This window comes from Vulpes lagopus, chromosome 21 (genome assembly GCF_018345385.1).
Source record: "Vulpes lagopus strain Blue_001 chromosome 21, ASM1834538v1, whole genome shotgun sequence".
In the NCBI taxonomy this organism is placed as follows: domain Eukaryota; kingdom Metazoa; phylum Chordata; class Mammalia; order Carnivora; family Canidae; genus Vulpes; species Vulpes lagopus.
The window spans coordinates 9,191,608-9,197,561 of NC_054844.1; positions in this window are offsets into that span (position 1 = coordinate 9,191,608).

Sequence of the window (5,954 nt, forward strand, 5' to 3'; positions counted from 1 at the left end):
AACCCTTGATCTCAGGATTATGAGTTCAAGTCCCCCCTTAGGTATAAGGATTACTTAAAAAAAATAAAATCTTTAAAAAAGGAAAGAAAATACAGACATAACTGTTATGGATTATAGTTTTACAATAGTCATTGAAATATAAAACATACACATATTTTGACTGAATAGCAACACATTAAGGAACTTATTTTATAGTTATGCTTGCATCTATACATACTATACATGTTTTTTTTAAAGATTATTTATTTATTTATTTATGATAGACATAGAGAGGGAGAGAGGCAGAGACACAGGCAGAGGGAGAAGCAGGTCCTATGCTGGGAGCCCGACACGGGACTCGATCCCGGGACCCCAGGATTGCACCCTGGGCCAAAGGCAGGTGCTAAACCGCTGAGCCACCCAGGGATCCCTTGTACTATACATGTTTAAGGCTATTGTGATTATAAAATATTACAAATAACTAAAATGTTCATCAATATATCTATATTGTATAATAACAAAAATGTCCATTCAATATATATACACAAGGGAATACTATGCAGTTCTACATATTTTCTTTAGGATAATCACTAGGGTCTATCTCTACACAAAAAAGCTTGGAGGTGGACATGGATGACTCAGTTGGTTGAAAGAGGGACTCTTAATTTTGGCTTAGGTCATGATCTCCAGGCTCTGCACCAGCACGGAGGCTGCTTATCTCTCTTAGGGTCTCTGGCTGGGTCTAAAAGCCAAAATGACAAAGACAGAATAACAGAAGAAAGGCAGATAAATTTATTTAATTTCATTTTGATGTGCCAAAGGAGCCTTCATAAGGAAATGAAGACCCAAAGAAATGGTTAAGCTTGAGTATTTTTATGCCAGGTGTGATGACGAGCAGATAGTTGAGGAGAAATATGGTATGATCAAGAGTATGAAGTAATTGGGGGAAACTCAGCAAGTGCTGTTCAGATTCTTTGTGCCATTCTTTTATCTTTGGAGCTAAGGATGTTCCTTGCCTCCACGTATAGGGAAGGCACCTTTCACATTAGGCTTTTATGACTTATTTCAGGGAAGAAGGTTCAGGAGAGGGTCAGATGACATTTCTATTTCTGCTGTTCCCTCTAACTCCTTCAGCTGAAAATAATCAGTATGCCAAGGTGCTACATTTTGGGGTTGAGGACACACATTTTCAGTGTGTCCTGAACTCCATCATTCCTCTAATGCACTGGCGTATGATCCCTCTGCCTAGAGGAAATAGACACAGGACTGCCTCTCACTCCCTTCAGATCTTAACTACTATCTTGTCTGTGAGGTCTTCCTTGACAATGCTACTTAAATTCTAAGGTACATCCCCCCAATTCTCCCAACTGCTCTCTATTTAATATTTTTTCTCCTTTGTACTTGTCATCATAACATTCTACAGATTATGGATTTTACTTATGTTTATTATTCCCCTTGCGCCCCCTCCCCCCGCACTAGAGTGCAAGTTCCATGAGGGTAAGAATTTTTGTCTGTTTTGTCTACTAATGGATGTTCATGGCAGAAAGAAATGGCTGTCTCATTGTAGGCCCTCAAACTATTTTTGGTGAATACTGAATACACAGATGAATTAGATATAGGGTATGAACTAAAGAGAACAGTCACGGATGATTCTAAAGTTTTTTGCCTTTTACCTAGATAACTGGGATTGCCATTATCTTAGCTGGGGAAGTCTGAGGAGCAGATTTCCTGCGATTATTGGTGGTCTCTCATACATATCTCTAGAATGCAATCAGGAAGGAAACCCAGGCAGAGTGTTTTGTTTTTTTTTAATAAAGATTTTATTTATTTATTTGAGAGAGCATGAGTAGGGGGTGGGGGGGGGGAGGAGAAGCACAGGGAGAAGTAGAAGGACAAGCAGACTCCCCACTCAGTGCAGAGCCTGATGTGGGACTTGATCTCAGGACCCTGAGAACATGATAAGAGTGCTTAACTGACTGAGCCACCCAGGTGCCCCAGGCAGAGTGCTTTGACAGGGAGATCCATTCTCCCTGATTCTGACAACTCTAACAATTTCTTACTCAGATTTATAGATGTCAAAAAGATTACCCAAAAGTTAGAAATGAAGGAAGAAGTTACTATGTGTCCTTTCAGCTTAGGACTGGGTTTGTGTCTCTGATTTCCTATTGACTGGGTTACTTTACAACTGTAAAGAGGCAGAGATTAACTCATAAATGCAAATACTTCCGATCTAGTGAAGGAAAAAATAATCCTTAAGGCTATGGTTCATGGTTCAATAGGAACCATTAACCAGTTTTGTGGATACAAACCAACCCAGCAATCTTCTCTAACATTCCTTTATTAAATTGACTGTAAACACCCAGCTTCTCAAGTGAACTTTGAGCTGATTTTAATGTCTTATTGGTTCTTTCATCACTTAACAAGTTATACAAAACCTTTGACACATGTTCACTTTACATTTATAGTAGACTTATGATTCTACCTTTTTGAAAATTATACTTTAATATCATTTTCACAGAATTGAAAAGCTGCCACTGAAAATGATTCCTGGGCACTTATTCATTGATTAGTCCAAGCATGTGATAAAATACATTCTCCTGTTGTTAGCATACAAAGGAGTAATGAAGTTGGCAATTGGCTGGACTTCAGGCAGCAGAAAAGGCCTAAAATTAGCTCCTGCGTTTTGAAATATTGGTTACCTTATGTGTTAGTTTTCTACTGCTGCTGTAACAATTTACCACAACTTAGTGGTTTAAAGCAACACAAATTTATTACCTCACAGTTCTAAAGATCAGAAGTCTGACATGAACCTCACTGGGTGAAAATCCAGGTGTCATAGGGCTGTGCTCTTTTCTCGAAACTGTAGGGGAAAATCCATTTTCTTGTTTTGTTTTTTTCTCCAACTTCTAGAGGCTTCCTGCATTGCTTAGCTCATGGTCCCCTTCCATCTTCAAAGCCAGCAATGACAGGATAAGTCCTCATGTGGCAACATTCAACCTGTCTATTCTGCCTCCCACTTAGGCTTTTTTTGTTTTTCTTAAGATTTTATTTATTTATTCTTGAGAGACACACACAGAGAGATAGAGACATAGGCAGGGGGAGAACCAGGCTCCCTGTGGGAAGCCTGATGAAGGACTCGACCCCAGGACCCTGAGATCACAACCTGAGCCAAAGGCAGATGCTCACCCACTGAGTCACCCAGGTGTCCCTGTGCTATGCATTTTGAATAGATCTTTTACACTATTTTCATGGAACATAAGATGTGATGCAGTTATGAAGTCAGACAGAACTGAATTTAAATTCTATGACTTGCAATCTTCATGAACTTTGAGCAATTTCCCTAACCTTCCTAAGCTTTAATTTTCTCATCTATAAATTAAGGATTAATAATAGCTAGTGAAAAAAGCTATTGAGAGGGTTGAACATAATAGTGTATGTGAAGCCAAGAATAGAGGCTTTAAGTATATTTTAAATAATTTTTTCCTTCTTTTTAGATTTCTTCCTGGGAGATTAGCTCTCTTGACCTGTGGTATGTAGCCCCAAAGGGTATAAATCTAGCTCTTAATCTCAATATTGATTTGTACCCAAATCCTAGGAAAGTAGACCAGAAAACATAATGGAAGCCTCAAGGAGGTAATTTTTGAAATTATTTTATTTATTTATTTATTTATTTAAAGATTTTATTTACTTATTCATGATAGACATAGAGAGAGAGAGAGGCAGAGACACAGGCAGAGGGAGAAGCAGGCTCCATGCCGGGAGCCCTATGTGGGACTCATCCCAGGTCTCCAGGATCAGGCCCTGGACAGAAGGCAGGCTCTAAACCGCTGAGTCACCTGGGGATTCTGGTAATTTTTTTTAAAGCAATCTCTACACCCAACCTAGAGCTTTAACTCACAACCCCAAGATCAAGAGGTGCATGTTCTTCTGACAGAGCCAGGTAGCCCTCCAAGGAGGTAAATCTTTTATACAGGGAAGGGAATATATTCTTTTCTTATGATAGTAATAAAGGGGAATATGCCACCCCAAAATATACACATTGGCATAAAGATTATTTTGAGCTGAAGGTGAGTGAGAATTAACAGATGCCAGACAAGTTCTTCCCCTAATAAATTTCCCTTTGAGGAAGATCCCACCTGCACAGTTTGGTTTTGGGCACAGGAGACAAGTGAGCAACTCCCTGCAATTTAGCATCCCTGAAAGCCCAAATCCTTTTTCATTTATTAAGAAGGGTGTATAAGCTTCTGAGTTGAGGTGGTTTTTTGACTTTTACTTCTTTTCTGTGAACTCGCATACAAATAAATATTAATAAAATTGTGTGCCTTTTCTCCTGTTAATCTACCTTTTGTGAAATTCATGGGCCCCCATTAGGAGACTAAACATTTTTCCTCCTCAACAGTAAATTCATTAACTGAACTCATTAATGTATGAACCCATTAACTCAATTAGTTAATAAATCTGTGATGTATGTTGAATAAAAAATAGTGATTTAGGGGGCACCTGAGTGGCTCAGTAGTTAAGCATCTGCATTCTGCTCAGATCATGATCCGGGGGTCCTGGGATCCAAGCCTCAAGCCTCGAGCTTGGAGCTTTCGTGTGGGGTTCCCAGTCCAGCGGGGAGTTTGCTTCTCTCTCTCCCTCTGTCCCTCCCCTCTCGCTTCAATTTACTGCTCTTGCTGGCTCTCTCCAATGAACATATTTAAAAAATCTTTAGGGCAGCCCGGATAGCTCAGTGGTTTAGTGCCTGCCTTTGGCCCATGGCGTGCTCCTGGAGTTCCGAGATCGAGTCCCACATTGGGCTCCCTGCATGGAGCCTGCTTCTCCCTCTGCCTGTGACTCTGCCTCTTTCTCTCTATGTCTATCATGAATAAATAAATAAAATCTTAAAAAAAAATATTTAAAAAATAGCGATTTAGATACATCTGATTATGACAAAAATATATTGAGTTACTAAAGGAAACTAATAATAGATGTGTCTGACATCGTATAAAATAATTTATGTTACACTTATCTCCCATTTTATGAAATGCTATTCCCATTTCACAAAAAGAAAGTCAAGGCTGAGAGAAGGTATATTATCTGCCCTTAATTACACGCTAACAGTCTAAACTGGTGAATCCTATGTTATTGTCAACTTTGTTACTTGAGGAGGTGGGCGTGTATTCTTTTGATGGAAATGCTGGATGCAATACTGAGCAGAACCAATCAATATGGTGATTTTAAACTTCTACTCTACACCAAATGTATTTTTTTTTTTTTTTATATGATAGTCACACACACACACACACAGAGAGGCAGAGACACAGGCAGAGGGAGAAGCAGGCTTCATGCACCGGGAGCCCGATGTGGGATTCGATCCCAGGTCTCCAGGATCGCGCCCTGGGCCAAAGGCAGGCACCAAACCGCAGCGCCACCCAGGGATCCCTAAACTTCTACTCTAAAGGAAGTATGGCCAGTTGATTAAGTTTTGGAATATAGGTGAGGTCTGGAGCCGATGACCAAAAGAGAATTCTTGAGACGTCTTTGGTGCAAAATGGTGGTTTTATTAAAGCACAGGGGACAGGACCCATGGGCAGGAAGGGCTGCTGCCCCTGGCCTGTGAGGGGTGGCTGATTATATACCTGGGAGTTGGGAGGGGTTTGAGGATAGCATACTCTCTAGGGAATTTTGGAAGCCAGGTTTGCAGGACCTTGAGGGTGTTAGCTATTGATGGGAAAAGGTCACTTATTACCGTCTAATAAAACCTGAGTCGTGAAACCCTTCAGATGTGTATCAGTGGGCCATGTGCTTGGGGGATGATTGCCAGCACGTATATTGGGGGGGGGGGCGGTGGAGGGTTATAGATAAGGAAATTTCTAAAGGAATTTTTATACATTAGACTTACAGGATCCTGGGAGTCTAAGATTGCCTTTTGCCCTTAGCAAAGTATTAATATCGAGGCAGTTAGGTCCACAGAGAATGTTACTCTGCCTGTT